The sequence below is a fragment of the Rhinatrema bivittatum genome, chromosome 1 (assembly GCF_901001135.1).
Source record: "Rhinatrema bivittatum chromosome 1, aRhiBiv1.1, whole genome shotgun sequence".
Classification (NCBI taxonomy): domain Eukaryota; kingdom Metazoa; phylum Chordata; class Amphibia; order Gymnophiona; family Rhinatrematidae; genus Rhinatrema; species Rhinatrema bivittatum.
This window is the reverse complement of record NC_042615.1, coordinates 88,871,090-88,886,883: the sequence shown is the minus strand read 5'-3', so window position 1 is coordinate 88,886,883 and position 15,794 is coordinate 88,871,090. Positions and strand designations below refer to the sequence as shown.

Below are 15,794 nucleotides of genomic sequence, written 5' to 3'. Positions count from 1 at the left end.
CTTTTAAAATCTACCTATGAGACACGAGTAAAACTCTCCTTTGCCACTGATTCTGTGTGATGCTAGGAAAATCACTTTTATCTCTCTTTACCTCTAGGATCCAGCTGAAAACAGGCATGTAAAGAAAAAAATTGTGGAACATTGGAAAGTTCAGTGTCTGAGCTTTAGAAAAGGACTGTGTAAGGATTTATTTTTTTTCATTGTGGTTTTATTTTCATTAGTGGGTTATTCCTTTCTTTACCTTTTTCTGTTTCATTTCGTTTTAGTGCGTGTTAAAATGAAAATTCATTTTTTTTGTTTGTTTTTAAAATGATACAAAACAAAATGGATATCCTCATTTCAAGCAAAAGCACATCCCTGCTTTCTGCTGCTGTTTAATAGGGTTGTGCACTTGGAAACCCATTTCATTTAATTTTTAAAACAAAATGAAAGAAAAGTGAACAAAATTTCATTTGCTGAATTCTTTTCATTTTAAACATGTGGGGGGCATCTCCCCTGCAAAACAAAAAAAAAATTAGCTAAGAAGCGCCAGTATCAATTTCTTTCATATAAGAAAATATCATTGGTCTCAGTCTGCTGGCAGCATTTACAATTGTAACACTGGTGGGGCAAGAGAGCCCTTGGGCTAAGCAAATCTGAGGAGGCTGGGGGGGGGGGGGGGGGGGGAGGGGAAGGGGAACTGAGGCAGGGGTTTGGAGAGTTTTGCAGCAGGTATGACCCATCATTAATTTTGTTCTCTTTTGTCTCATTTCTTTCATTTTTTTATTTTATTTTTCAAATAAAATGAAACAAAAAAATAGAAACATAATGAAGAGAAAAAGGCATGTGTGCACCCCTATTCTTTAACAGTGGTATCCAGCCTTCGTCATGAAGTTCTCCACATGCACCTTTCTTTAGGGGCACATTCAGATACTATATTTCCTTTTTTTCTTCATCTGCGGACGTAGGCATTATCTCTGTTTTTGTTCTGTGGATTTTTATAGTTTCTGAGGTACTAAGGGGCCCCACTGAGCTCCCAGGTCACATTTTGAGTATTAATGAGTTCAGCTAAAATATGAAATTCAGAAACAGAATTTTACATGCCAGACACAAAATTACTGTTGTAGATTTCAGCAGGTTATGTAGAGATTTCAGCAAGGCTTTAGGTTCCTGTGTAATGATGTTAGGCACGATTTTGTTTCCAATTTTTGTTTGCTCAGCTGAATTATTTCTGTCTGTATAGATTTCACACCGTGCATTCTAGGAACTCCAAGCGTAGCACTTCTTTGTGTATATGAGCATGCGTGTAAGTTGAATCCTTTTTTGAGCTTAAATTTGGTGCATTGCTTACTTCTGTTGTAACAGAAATGACAGTTAGCAAGTTTGCACAAGCCTGAGATTGAGAGCTTTCCGCAACTTCAGTCTGAGAGAGAAATTACACTTTCTGCTTTCATTTTCATGCTTTGCATTATGCATTTCTGTGTGTATCTTTTTTTCTTTTGCATATTATTCCCTTCTTCTTACACGCAGTTCTCTCCCCCACCCAGGGTCAATTCCTATTGGCAAAGGGCTGGATACTAAGCTTCCCCCCCACATTTTCTTAGGCTGGCTGCATCACCTGGGGTCACCCAAGGCCCCTCTCTCTTTCACGTCCACGACACCTCTAAATTACATATTGCTTTGGGTGCCCAGAAAGTATAAAAGCCAGATCTCCCACACACAAGACTGATCAGCTGTACTTGTTTCACAGATGTGTGGTTTTCCAGATCATTTTATCTAGCTTTCCCACCGTAGTGACATTTTGAAAGCACTTAGAATAATACACAAAAAGTATAGTTTTAAATTTAAGGTTGGGACGGCTTTTTGAATGGCATAGGTTGAGAACTACTGGCTTATCCTATAAATATGTAAATTTGGTTGCTTTTAACCATATGCTTATCTGTTTATCAAATTAAGGGCCTGATTTTTACCATTCTGCTTCTATGAGGAGAAAACGTTGAGTATATTTATTTATTTATTTATTTAGCGTTTTTCTATACCGGCATTCATGATTAGAAACCACATCATGCCGGTTTACATAAAACAAGGGGTGAGAACAAGAAACGAAAAACAAGTGCAAGGAGAACAAAAGTTACATTACAACAGGGTCTTAAAACTGGGAAGAGAAATTAGAATAAGAGAGACGAACGGAAGAGATTAAAATATTTACATTATTTACATTATGATATGAAATCTATTGTATAGTTTGCTGTCTCTTGTAAAATTACTATCATTTAGATCGGGTCTGGGAAGGCTTGTTTAAATAGCCAAGTCTTAAGCCTTTTTCTAAAAGACGGTAGGCATGGTTCTTGTCTCAGCTCCGGAGGGATAGAGTTCCATAATGAAGGGCCGGCTGTGGAAAAGGCTCGGTCTCTGAAAGTTAGGTAGTGAGTGGTTTTGGTTTGGGGGACATGGAGTGATCCTTTGTAGGCTTCTCTGATGGGCCTGGTGGAAGTGTGTTGTCTGAGAGGAATTTGTAAATCGAGCGTTGTTTGGTGATGTATGGCCTTGTGGATAATAGTGATGGATTTGTGGATGATTCTGAAGTGTATAGGCAACCAGTGCAGGTTCTTGAGAATGGGTGAGATGTGATCTCTTCTCCTGGTGTTGGTCAGAATTCTCGCAGCTGTGTTCTGGAGCATCTGAAGGGGTTTGATGGAAGCAGAAGGAAGACCAAGTAAGATAGAGTTGCAGTAGTCTATCTTAGAAAAGATAACTGCTTGAAGTACCGTTCTGAAGTCTCTAACGTGCAGGAGCGGTTTGATTCTTTTAAGTACTTGGAGTTTGTAGAATCCATCTTTAGTAGTTTGTTTGATGAACGATTTTAAGTTGAGATGGTTGTCGATAATTATTCCTAAGTCCCTTGTTTGGGTGGTAGGTGGGTTGGTTGGAAGACTCAGAAGTGGGTTACTATTGTCAGGTGAGATGATCAGAAGTTCCGTCTTAGCCGAATTTAATATCAAGTTTAAATTCGATAAGAGGAGATTGATTTCTTTAAGACAGAGTTCCCAGAATTCAAGAGTTTTGGCAATGGTTTCATTGATAGGGATCAGGATCTGCACGTCGTCCGCGTATAGGAAGTGGATTAGTTTCAGGCGGGTTAGTAGTTGACAGAGCGGAAGGAGGTAAATATTAAAGAGTGTGGGTGAGAGGGAGGAGCCCTGAGGAACTCCTAAAGATGAGGAATGTCGGGAAGATTCCTTGTTGTGGATCTTTACCTTATATCCTCTGTTGCTGAGGAATGAGTTGAACCATGATAGGGCAGTTCCTGATATTCCTATGTTCGACAGTTGGTTGAGGAGGGTCGAATGGTTGACAGTATCAAACGCAGCCGAAAGGTCTAGAAGGATGAGTAAGAAGGATTGGCCTTTGTCTAGTCCCATGATGATGTTGTCAGTCAGGGATATGAGTAGAGTTTCCGTGCTTGATGCTTTACGGAATCCATATTGAGAGGGGTAAAGTATTTTGTGGTCTTCAATGTAGTTGGAGAGTTGAGTATTGACCAGCTTTTCCATTATCTTGGCAATAAAAGGAAGGTTTGAAATTGGGCGAAAGTTGTTGGGGTCTTTATGGTCAAGATTGGGTTTCTTTAAGAGTGGTTTTAGAGAAGCTAGTTTAAGTTCTTCTGGGAAAATTCCCTGGGATAATGAGCAGTTTATGATATCTGCCAGGGTTTTGGAGATTGTTTCCGGTATAAGAAGGAGGAGCTTTGTAGGTAAGTGATCGAAGGGGTGGGAGGAGGGTTTCATTTTCTTAAGTAACAGAAAGATGTCAGAGGCTGTGATGGGTTCGAAAGATTCCAAGGAGGTTCCTTTGTTTAGTATCTGTAGGTCAGCGGTGATAGGATTGTTACTAGGGGTCAATCGCTTTAGTAGGTTAGATATTTTATCTTGGAAGAAAGTAGCTAATTCCTCGGCTTTGGATTGAGCTAGGTCTATGGGTATATCTGGAGTGTTGATGTGAGTCAGGTTGGATACGTAAGCGAAAAGAGCTTTTGCATCAAATACAAGGTCATGTATTTTGCTCGCATAGTAATCCCTTTTTGATTTTAGTGTGGAGTTCTTGTAGTGATGTAAAGCGAGTTTGTAAGCGGCTAAGGTGCTGGGGCTTGGGGCCTTGCGCCATTTGTTTTCTTTGTGTCTAAGGCTCTGCTTAAGCGTATGGAGGTTGTTTGAGAACCATGGTTGTCTTTTTGTTGAGTTTGTGTTTAGTTTTTTTGCTGAAAGAGGACATAGTTTGTTTGCTACTGTCTCGGTGATGTTGTTCCAGGATAGGATGGCTGAGTTAGGGTCAGAGAGGTTAAGATGGGGAAGCTCTGAGGTGAGCTGGTTGTTGAGGTCGTTAGAAGAACAGGATTTTCTGTAGAGAAATGAGGATTTCGGTGGGGGATTTTTTCTGAATTGTGTCAGGGAGAAAGTAGCGGTGATTAGTGAGTGATCTGACCATGGGACCGGAGTGCAAGAAGGAGGGGAAGTGTATTTGATTCCTGCATTCACGAAAATGAGGTCCAGGGTGTGGCCGGCTTTATGGGTAGGCTTGTTAACAATCTGATTAAAGCCCATAGCTGAGAGGGCCATGAGTAGAGCCTCGCAATTGGTGGTAAGAGTAGGGTTGTCCACATGTAAATTGAAATCTCCTAAAACAATAGTCGGGGAGTCTAAATTCAAGTGTGTTGTTATGATTTCTATCAAAGGGGAGGCATCTGAGTCCAGGAGACCCGGAGGGGCGTAGATGAGTAGGACTTGGAGATCGGCTGTTTTGAAAAGTCCTACTTCAAGTTTAGAATCTGACTTGACTGGAAGCTGGGTGAATTTCAGCTCTTTTTTAGCTGCCAAAAGGATGCCCCCTCCCCTTTTTTTGAGACGGGGAAGGGAGAAGAAGTCGTAGAGATCGGTGGGGAGTTGGTTTATTATTGCTATGTCTGTTGGTTTGAGCCAGGTTTCTGTTATGGTACATATGTCTGGGTTGGAGTCCAAGAGATAGTCATTGAGGATCAGGGATTTTTTGGTGAGAGATTGAGCGTTGAATAGCGTAAGGGAAAATAGTGTTAGACCTAATAGTTGTGTGAGAGGAGAAATCATAATAGGGATGAGGGCTGTGTAGTTGCGAGATCTTTGTGTCATTGTGGTTTTTCCTGTGTGGAGGGGATTGTGTTGTAGAACTGGGATAGGAAGTTTCAAGGTCATTCTGACCTGAAGAGTAAGGAATGTTCAGTTGAATTTGAGTGCGTAGATAATTGTGTATGTAGGTAAGGTGGATGCTGAAATGGCTGACAAACGTTGGATCTGACTGGGTGAATATTGTGATGATGAAAGCTAGTAATGTTGGGTGAATGCTGCTTTGATGGGAGTTTGTAACGCTGAGTGGATGATGTGAGGATGAGAGCTGGTATCGCTGGGTGAATGCTAGTTGAATGCACTAGACTGTGTGCCGCGTTGTGGGTCCTGAGGTGGCTGTCCGTTGTGTGTGAGTCCGTTGTGGGTCCTGAGGTGGCTGTCCGTTGTGTGTGAGTCCGTTGTGGGTCCTGAGGTGGCTGTCCGTTGTGTGTGAGTCCGTTGTGGGTCCTGAGGTGGCTGTCCGTTGTGTGTGAGTCCGTTGTGGGTCCTGAGGTGGCTGTTCGTTGTGTGTGAGTCCGTTGTGGGTCCTGAGGTGGCTGTTCGTTGTGTGTGAGTCCGTTGTGGGTCCTGAGGTGGCTGTTCGTTGTGTGTGAGTCCGTTGTGGGTCCTGAGGTGGCTGTCAGTTAAGTGTGAGAGTTGTTGAAGAGGTCTTAGATGCCGTTTACTCACAGTGCGTTTCTCTGGAGTCTGTGGTGGATGGACGTCTGTGGGCTTTCCATGTAGTGGTTAAAGAACGAGTGGCAACAATGGTTAAAAGACCTTGACTGTAGCTTTGCTCAATTCTTCGGGTCTGCACGGAAGGGACTGCACGAAGGGGCGCACAAAGGGGCGGGCCCCTTTGTCGCGCTCCTTCGGCGCGCGACGCCCGGTGCGCGACGCCTGGGATCGCTCTGGGCCTTTTAAATCTGGTTTGGTCGCGTCGAATGAGGTAGGTAGGCGGCACGCCCTGCTGACGTGGATTAGGCCTCTAATAACGTGCCTCTCGCGGTGGGATGGCTCGCGGGGGGAGGGCCTGTCGGTGCGGTGGCGAAGGCGGCAAGCCGAACTAGCAGGAAGCGAGCAAGTTTCCCCGCGTGGTCGGCGTGGGGGCCCACGGCGGTAGGGCGAGAGTAATGGCCTTACCCCGATGGGCTCAAGCGCCGAACGCGCGGGCCTCTCTCCCAGCTCTACCTCGCTCCTGGGTTCCTGGACGTCCTCTCGGGTCCTGCTGCCGCGGCAAAAAGGGCGCCTGGGAGCGCTCTGGGCCTTTTAAATCTGGTTTGGTCGCGTCGAATGAGGTAGGTAGGCGGCGCGCCCTGCTGACGTGGATTAGGCCTCTAATAACGTGCCTCTCGCGGTGGGATGGCTCGCGGGGGGAGGGCCTGTCGGTGCGGTGGCGAAGGCGGCAAGCCGAACTAGCAGGAAGCGAGCAAGTTTCCCCGCGTGGTCGGCGTGGGGGCCCACGGCGGTAGGGCGAGAGTAATGGCCTTACCCCGATGGGCTCAAGCGCCGAACGCGCGGGCCTCTCTCCCAGCTCTACCTCGCTCCTGGGTTCCTGGACGTCCTCTCGGGTCCTGCTGCCGCGGCAAAAAAATCAGGCTGTAAGGCACCATTGCCTTTCTGCCTTATCTGAGGGTTTACCACTCTGGTACCATTAAATTGTACTCTCCCGTGTGTTTTTTTTGTTTTGTTCCATATTCTTCTGCAGTCTTTTGCAAAGCAAAACTATAATTTGAGGAAGACTTGTTTTATGTTCTTATTTCATGGTATTGATATGCAAATGTTTCAAAATTTGGATAAGACGTTCTTAAGTTCATGTGCATTCTTCCATGAAAACATAATAATGTTAAAAATCTGTTTGGGTGAAATGTTTTTCTCTTGCAGCAAGTTATAGTTGTGCCAGTTCAGACCCATTTTAAGTTGGGCTTGATAGCCTCATTATCTGCCAAACTCACTTGAACATCACCTACTTGGATGTGAGTGTTTACTAGATAAGAGCTGCAAGGTTATGGACAAAGCACTGCCGGCTTTGGAGCAGAGAGACAAACTCGGCAGAGAGTCCCCACTCCTTCAGGAAATCTTCGGATGCCTAGAACTGCCCCTTAACATCTGGTTCAGTGGGCAGCATGAAAGCTTAGTGCTTGCACAGTCCTCTCACACACAGTCCCTTTTGTAAGGGACAAAGCCAGGGCAGGGACAATGGCAACGATGAGCATACAGTGGCCACATTATGTGCCAGGAAAGAGCAATTTGCCGCCTTTGTCGTTGTGCGGGATCATCCTGCTTATGGACGGAAGACCTTTCTTTCCGTCTTCAGTGATGATGGCTTGGCTGTAAAGTGAACATTTAAATTGAAACCCCTGCAAGGGTTGGCTAGTTAATGATTCTGTGCCCTGTGGAGAGGAAAAATTCAGAGTGGAGTGCTGCCAGTGCAGGACAATAATATCTATTCATGGGAACAGAATGGGTCAGAACAACAAGCCTTTTTATTTTAGGTAGTTCCCCCATAGATGGGACCGATGCAGGATTTATGCAAGCAGCGTAGCTGGTTGTGCCACTCCTGAAGTGTAAAAGGAAAAAAAAAACAAAACCACTGCTCCCGGATGAAACAAATTAGGTGCCTTGGTTCTAAAAATGAAGGGGAGGGGGAGGGGGGATCGGGACTCTTTATTTACATCAGAAAAAAAGGACAGTGCATCTTATCACAAGGAAAGCCCGTCTCAGTTACTTATAGGAGCGTTTGTCGGGAATAACATACAACAAATAGTACAACTTGTTTGAAGATGTCAGCGCAATGATGTCATAGGGCTGTGACTAGGCATGAGCCCACCAGGTGAATGAAATCCACCTAAGTAGACCAGTTAGATTGGGTTGAAGAGTCTATTCTCTATGCATGTAGCAAGACTTGCATAATGACGCAATGATGTTTTTTGACAGATTGCTTAACTGACATAAGTTTATATATGGACATTGCATGTATGATATTATGGACACAATATCCTGGCATAGAATAAACCCTAGTGTCAACTAAGACTGATTTTCTTATGTTCTGATGAAGCTGATATTGAGAAATAATCCTTGATTACAATAGAGACTTTGATGAAACTTCAGTTCCAAATAAAAGCTGTTTGTATTCATGTAATCACACAAACATAAAAATATAGAAAGAGACAGCAAAGGCTGCAAAGCTCATCTAGTTTTACCATTATTTCCCAATATTGTAGATTCTACTTGTTCCCTGACTCTACCCTTGCTTCCCTGCAACCAAGGATTTTCTGTGCTTATCCCTTGTGTGGGGATTTCCTGTTTTGTTTTGTTTTTTGCCTTATTTTTCCAAAACATTATAACCCAAAAACACTCGAACTGATGTATACCACGAGTGGAAAGACACAGTCAGGAGGATCCCTATAGTTCTGGAGGGAATCCTGAGTGGATAAGAGAAAGTTCTGGTCTGTTCAGAAATCTGCTCTTTGAACCCAAATTTTGTATTGGATTCAGATTGTCATGGGAACCAGTTAGGTAACCATTCCTCTCTCTCCCCGCCTTCCCCACCTCAGCACCCCAGGCGGATGCCTACCTCGCCTAGTGGTTCTGCTTCATTCTCACATTCATCCACCAAAACATATGGATGGGACTATCACCACCCCCTTCAATCTCCGGGGGTGGTGATAGTCCCCTCCATCACATGATGACCCCCAGAGACCAGACTTGGGGTGCACATAATGTATGCCAGGCTCCACAGAGAGCTGCAGGCTGGCCCTTGGTCAAGGACTCTCACTGCGATGGTTGAGCTAGACAAAAAAGAGGGATAAAATAGAGGAAAGATCTAGAGAGTTGCAAATAAAGGCTGGTGATGCTGCTGCTGCCACAGCAGGGACCACTTCCACCTGAGCTGGAAGCGGCAAGAAGTAGGAGGAAACCTCTGAGGAAAAAAAGAAATAAGAAATGTTTGAAACCCCCTCCTTTGCAACATGGCCACCATTAAGGTTCAGATTTAATCAGGGCTCAATGGAGCTGGCATCATCCTGAGGTATCCAAACTATGAATGCAACCTACATGTCTAAAGCTTGAGCACAGTAAAATGATTGTTACAAATGGGGATCGTGGTTATAATCAAAGGTGCTCATCTTTTAATTACAAAAAAATGTGAACATTGTTAGTGCTCCATTTTTAATACCAGCAAAGAGTTAGAGTAGTGCCAGGAAATTATTTTCAGGACCTCAGTTGGCATTGCTTTAGCATGAAACCTTACCAGTTCCCCAGTGTTGTGTACATAAACAGTACTGTGTTTACATAACTGTGCCTTGGAGGGGCTCGGTAGGCACATTAAATGGGCATTGTTGCAATGGGAATATCAACATTAAAGTACAGTATTGGGTGGTTTAGCCAAGTTTGATGATTTTGCTTCAGAAAAACATTTGAGTATTGGCCATTTAGTAGATAACGATGCTTCACACTCTGCCAGTCATGATTTGGTTACAAATCTGTATTTTTGGTTTTGAGTCTCATAGGATCTGATTCTCTTTCAGCCTCTGAGGATAGTGGAGCCTAAAGCACTGGATCTGTGGCTACACCTAATGACTGAAAAACAGGCAGCAGTACAACTAGCTTTGGGAAGAGCTGGCCCAGTAGCTAAAAAGGTAAGTGCTGTGTACTGCCATGCGAAGGTCCCCAAAATGATGCTTTCTGTAATCCAGCCCCCATTTAGGCAGGGGGATGTGAAAGTATGGGGGCATTTTTTAAAGGGCCTTTTTATCTGTGGAACAAGTTTTGAACGTTTCCCTCTAAATGCTTAGTGAGAAGAACTTTTTAAAAGTGTTTTCAGTGGTATATTCCTTTGCACTCAGGCAGGCCAATCCACACAACTGAGTTAGGCACCTCTACCAGCAGATGGAAGCAGAGTAAAGCTGACTTCACAGACATATAGCCTTGCCCTGACATCAGCCCACCAGTATTCTCCATCTCCAGCAGATGGTGGGCATGCAGTTCCCTACTGGGGAATGCTTGCAGTAAAAAAAAAAAAAAGGAGAAAAGATTGAGAAGGAGCAGTTTGATAGCACGGTTTATTCTCCTGAGGTGACACCGGTGGGTTCCTCCCTCAGTTGAGTGCTTTTAGTCCAATAGTCTTTTCAGGCATGGACAAAAAAAAAAGGTGAAGCAGTTGAAGGACGAGGGAGGATCAGCAGTGAAGGCTTTTGCCCTCCTCCTCCATAGACGGAGACCCGGTTGTGCTCTCAGCCAGGGGAGGGCTGAGCTTAGGTTAAAAAAAAAAAAAAAAAGGGAGCAGGGAGGTTTTATTTCCCCTATTCCTTCCTTACCGGGCCTTCTTCCCTTGGCGTGAGTATTCAGCATCTGTTTACTTCTTCCCTTTCACTTCTCTGGGGAGTTTAATGAGGTGCAGTGGCAGCACAGGCTCAGCGGGTTGAGCAGCCTTTGGCTAGGCCCTGCTCCCAGGCTTGGATTCTTTAAACGGTGTGTTAGTCCGTGGCGGCATTTTTGCGCACTTACTTGTGAGCATTCTCACGCCATGGTGTAGTGATGTCAACTCGCATGTGCGCGCCTACTTGTGCGCACAAGGTGGCAGCCTATATTTGTGTACTTGAGCATGCATTGAACGCCTACTTGAGTACGCACTGAGTGCCTACTTGAATGCATTCTTAGTGCCTATTTGAGCGAGTACTTAGCGCCTACTTGAGCGTATACCGAGTGCCTACTTGAGCACACACGCGTACTTGAATGCATATCTTATTTGGGCATACAAGAAAAATGAGGTAGTATGGCACCGGTGACTAAGATTTCTGCAGTCTGTGTGCCAGCGCTGCCTGGATGCTCGAGGGGATTTGCCTCCTACTGATTTTGACAACGCTGGTCCATCCCCTCAGACGGGGAGAATGGAGCTGAAGGTGACACAACAAAGGGGTCCCCTTCTTCAGCTAACCCTGAGAGACATCTTCAGGGACTGTTCGACCAGAGGATGTCAGATTGGGGCCTGATATGGACCCATCCTCCTTTTCCTGGGTAGAATTTTTCCGGGGACTGCAGACGTTTCTGCAGGGGCTTCCAGCTCAGATGGCGATGCCTTCGGAATCAGGATTGCATATTGGGGTTCCCAGGTGTCTGCCACCACATGATTTGCTTAGTGTGTTTATCTCAGACTCTAAGATGCTTTGTGTGGCTGGGATTGACTCTACAGGTGCGCAAAAGATGGATCCCTTTTTGGTCACCCTACGCAAAGCATCCCCTCCTGGATGCAATTCAGAAGTTGATTGATCATAAGAACAAAACCCATACTGGGTCTGACCATCATCCTATTTACAACAGTGGCCAATCCAGGCTAAAAGTACCTGGCAAGTACCCCAAAACTAAGTAGATCCCATGCTATTGATGTCAGTAATAGCATTGGCTATTCTCTAAGACAACTTGAGTAATAGCAATTAATGGATTTCACCTCCATGAACTTATCCAAACCTTTTTTAAACCCAGCTTATTAACTGCACTATCCACATCCTCTGACAACAAATTCCAGAGCTTAATTATGTGTTGAGTGAAAAAGAATTTTCTCTGATTAGTTTTAAATGTGCTACTTGCTGACTTCATGGAGTGCCCCCTAGTCTTTCTATTATCCGAAAGATTAAATAACCGATTCACATTTACCCATTCTAGAACTCTTATGATTTTAAAGACCTCTATCATATCCCCCCACCTCCTCAGCTGTCTCTTCTCCAAACTGAACAGCCCTAACCTTTTTAGCCTTTCATGATAGGGGAGCTGTTCCATCCCCTTTATCATTTTGGTTGCTCTTCTCTGTACTTTCTCCATCGCAGCTTTATCTTTTCTGAGTTGCGGCACCCGGAATTGTACATAGTATTCCAAGTGTGGTCTCACCATGGAGCGATACAGAGGCATTATGAAATTTTCCTTTATTCACCATTCCCTTCCTAATAATTCCTAACATTCTGTTTGCTTTTTTGAATGCTGCAGCACACTGAGCCGACGATGTCAGGATAGTAGTTCCTAATATGGAATCTAACAACGTGTAACTACAGCATGGATTATTTTGCCCTATATGCATCACCTTGAACTTGTCCACATTAAATTTCATCTGCCATTTGGATGCCCAATCTTCTAGTCGCAAAGGTCCTCCTGCAATTTATCACAATCCACTTGAGATTTAACTACTCTGAGTAATTTTGTATCATCTGCAAATTTGATTTCCTCACTCATCATATTCCTTTCCAGATCATTTATAAATATATTGAAAAGCACCAGTCCAATTACAGATACCTGAGACACCCTTTTCCACTGAGAAAATTATCCATTTAATCCTACTTTCTGTTTCCTGTCATTCAATCAGTTTGTAATCCACAAAAGAACAGCGCCTCCTATCCCATAACTTTTTAGAATCCTTAGGAGCCTCTCATGAGGGACTGTGTCAAACGGCTTCAGAAAATCCAAATACACTACATCTACTGGCTCACCTTTATCCACATGTTTATTAACCCCCTTCAAAAAAATGAAGCAGATTTGTGAGGCAAGACTTGCTTTGGGTAAATCCATGTTGACTGTATTCCATTAAACCATGCCTTTCTATTTTTCCCGGCACTGAAGTCAGGCTCACTGGTCTATAGTTTTCTGCATCGCTCCTGGAGCCCTTTTTAAATATTGGGGTTATATAAGCCACCCTTCAGTCTTCAGGTACAATGGATGATTTTAATGATAGGTTACAAATTTTAACTAATAGATCTGAAATTTTATTTTTTAGTTCCTTCAGAACCATACCATCCAGTCCAGTTGGTTTGCTACTCTTTAGTTTGTCAATCTCTTTAGTTTGTCAATCTTCCAGGTTTACAGTGATTTGGTTCAGCTCAACTGACTCATCACCCTTGAAAACCATCTCCAGAACCGGTATCTCCCCAACATCCTGTTTAGTAAACACAGAAGCATAGAATTCATTTAGTCTTTCTGCAATGAATTTATCTTCCCTAAGAGCCCCTTTAACCCCTCGTTCATCTAATGGTCCAGCCATCTCCCTCGCAGGTTTCTTGCTTCGGATATATTTTTTAAAGTTTTTAATATGAGTTTTTTTTGCCTTTACGGCAAACTTTATTTCAAATTCTCTCTTAGCCTGCCTTATCAATGTTTTACACTTAAGTTGACAATGCTTATGCTTTTTCCTATTTTCTTCAGATGGATCCTTCCAATTTTTGAAGGATGTTTTTTTTTGGCTAAAATAGCCTCTTTCACCTCACCTTTTAACCATGCCGGTAATCATTTTGCATTCTTCCCACCTTTCTTAATGCATGGAATATATCTGGACTGTGCTTCTAAGATTGTATTTTTAAACAATGTCCATGCCTGTTGTACACTTTTAACCTGGAAGGATATATTGCAGCAGGGACCCATTCTACAGGTTGATCTGGATCGATTTTGTCTTATGGTTTGGCCCTTCAGAGGGGTTGATTGTTGAAACGTAGTTATTCTGCTGCAGTGATTTCCATTTTGCTCCGAGCTAGAAAATTTTCTAAATCTCTGGCTTATGTTAGAGTTTAGAGAGTTTCAAAGCCTGGTGTGAGCAGCAAGATTCTCAACCTCTCAAATTGGAAATTCCATTAATTTTGGAATTTTTGCAGGATGGATTGCTTAAAAACTTGGCCCTTAACACCTTGAAGGTTCAAGTTACAGCTATCGCCTGTTATAGGGGCAGGTCAGTGGTAGGTCTTTGACTTTCCTTATGAATGTGTCTCAGTTCTTGAAGGGAGTTCAGCATCTTTGTCCTCTCTTTCGGCTGTGGAACCTTAATTAAGTCTTGGATTTCTTGATGGGTCCTACCTTTCGACCACCACATAGCCTCTCCTTGAAGCTACTTACCTTGAAGACAGTTTTTCTACTGGCAAACTGCTCAGCATGTCGGATTTATGAGTTGCTGGCTCTTTCTTGCTATGAGCCATTTCTGCATATGACTCTGGGGGTGGTACAGCTTCATACTATACCTTCTTTTTTGCCAAAAGTGTTGTCAGAGTTTCATTTAAATCAGTCTATTTACCTGCCCATACTGGACAGGAATAGAGATGACAGTGAATATAGTCTATTGCATGCCTTGGATGTCAAGTGGCATCTGATATAGTTCTTGGAGGTTACTAAACCTGTCAGTAAGTTTGATCAACTGTGCTCCATGGTGGAGGTAAACAAGGTGAGCCAGCAACACGGGCAACTATTGCCTATTGGGTTAAGGAAGTCATTACAGCTGCCTATGTGGACGCCGAGATTCCTTTGTCTAGGCAAGTTAGAGCGCATTCATGAGGGCTCAGGCAGTATTGTGGACGGAGCTTCGATTGTTGTTTCCTGTTGAGATTTGCCAAGCACAAGCCTCCTTACACACCTTTTTCAGGCATTACCGCTTGGGTGCTCGGGCTCAGGAGGGTGCCACCTTCACACTTGCGATGTTGCCTCCTGCCCTGTTTGGGAGTAGCTTTGGTACATCCCATTTGTGTGGATTAGCCTGCCTGAGTGCAGTAGAAGGAGATATTATTATTTACCTGATAATTTACTTTTCTCTAATGAAGGCAGGCCAATCCACAACCTGCCCTTGGCTGCCGTCTTGCTTTTATTTTGTCCTTTAGGTATGAACGATGTAGAGTGTTGTATCTCTTACTTGTTGGAGGACTGGTAAGTTCATAACCAGCCCCTCAGTTTAATGCATGTTAATTCTTTTGTCTGAGCTCAATGTTCTTAATTGGTTGGAAGTATGAGTGGTTGACTTTTATTAATCGTGTTCAGATATATTCAGTTTGTCCACACTTTGGCTTTTCCAAAGAATACTGGTGGGCTGATGTCAGGGCAGGGCTATAGGTCCATGACTCCAGCTTTACTCTGACTCCATCTGCTGCTAGAGGTGCATAACCCACTTGTCTGGACTGGCCTGCCTTGATTAGAGGAAAGGAAATGATCAGGTAAGTAGTAATTTCTCTTTTTTTATCACATCACTTAATCACATCCCTGTCCACATGACACAGTTTTACCACTGAAGATGAAGAGGATTTATTGAACTGTTTTGTGCAAGATCAAAGTTTAATTTTAGACTTTATATGTTGAGGTCCATATTCAGACACTGTCAGGATAGCAAAGTTAGCTGGATAAACTTATCCAGCTAACTTTGGAGATATATTCAATAGTGCAGCCGCACTATTGAATATAGCCGGCTATCTTCAAGTTTGCTGGCTACCTTTATCCTGCTATTTTTATCCGGCTAACTTTAGGACAGCGCTTCAGCCTGACCAGACTCTGAATATCAGAGTTAGCTGGATAACTTAGCCGGCTAACTCAACTCCTAGTTACACCCCCCATAACACCCCTAACTTATCTAGCTAATTTCTAGCTGACTATCTTAGGGCCTCATTTTCTAAAGTATCGCAGGCCTGCGATACATTAGAAGATGAGGGGCGGGGAGCCAAAACGGGGAGAGGGCCTGCGCTAGCCAGCAGCGATCGCACCGTCGCGGTGCGATCACTGCTGGTTTCGCACCCAATAGCACCACCATAGGAGGTGTAGCTATTGGGAGCGAAAGCTGCCGCGAAAAGGCACTTACCTTTTCGCTGTCCGCAGCGTCGGCGCAGAGTCTGCCCTGGTGACGCCCCGACTCCTCCTCTTCCAGGGTCGACTCCGCCCCGACTCCGCCCCCAT

The 15,794-nt window shown here is 43.9% G+C and overlaps 1 protein-coding gene across 4 annotated transcripts in view; it reads left to right on the top strand.

The window, feature by feature from the left end:
* The window catches only part of MFAP3L (microfibril associated protein 3 like), a 135,587-nt gene that overhangs the window by 41,922 nt on the left and 77,871 nt on the right, over positions 1–15,794 (top strand). For 2 of the 4 annotated variants that reach the window (XM_029574839.1, XM_029574664.1), the window contains exon 2: positions 9,644–9,754. The gene's annotated coding sequence lies outside the window, so the exon portion shown is untranslated. Of the gene's footprint in view, positions 1–97; positions 180–1,233; positions 1,286–9,643; positions 9,755–15,794 lie in introns of those variants that run through there. The other 2 variants (XM_029574753.1, XM_029574920.1) reach the window with 2 other exon arrangements.